Source organism: Austrofundulus limnaeus, unplaced genomic scaffold (genome assembly GCF_001266775.1).
Source record: "Austrofundulus limnaeus strain Quisiro unplaced genomic scaffold, Austrofundulus_limnaeus-1.0 Scaffold156, whole genome shotgun sequence".
Taxonomy (NCBI): Eukaryota; Metazoa; Chordata; class Actinopteri; order Cyprinodontiformes; family Rivulidae; genus Austrofundulus; species Austrofundulus limnaeus.
The window spans coordinates 1,195,995-1,196,466 of NW_013952558.1; positions in this window are offsets into that span (position 1 = coordinate 1,195,995).

Below are 472 nucleotides of genomic sequence, written 5' to 3' on the forward strand. Positions count from 1 at the left end.
TCCTGAAACATTCCAGCACTTTCAGTACCTTGGACAGTTCCTTCAGTCCTTCACACTGTCTAAAGTCCTGAAACATTACAGTACTTCAGGACCTTGGAGAGTTCCTTCAATCCTTCACACTGTCTAAAGTCCTGAAACATTCCAGCACCTTCAGTGCCTTGGATAGTTCATTCAATCCTTCAGACTGTCTGAAGTCCTGAAACATTCCAGCACTTTCAGTACCTTGGCAAGTTCCTTCAGTTCTTCACACTGTCTAAAGTCCTGAAACATTCCAGCTCTTTCAGTGCCTTGGATAGCTCCTTCAGTACTTAACACTGTCTAAAGTCCTGAAAAATGCCAGCACTTAAAATAYATATGATAGTTCATGCAATCCTTCACCCTGTCTTAATTCCTGAAAGTTTCCAGCACTTTCAGTACCTTGGACAGTTCCTTCAACAGTTCCTTCAGTCCTTCACACTGTCTAAAGTCCTGA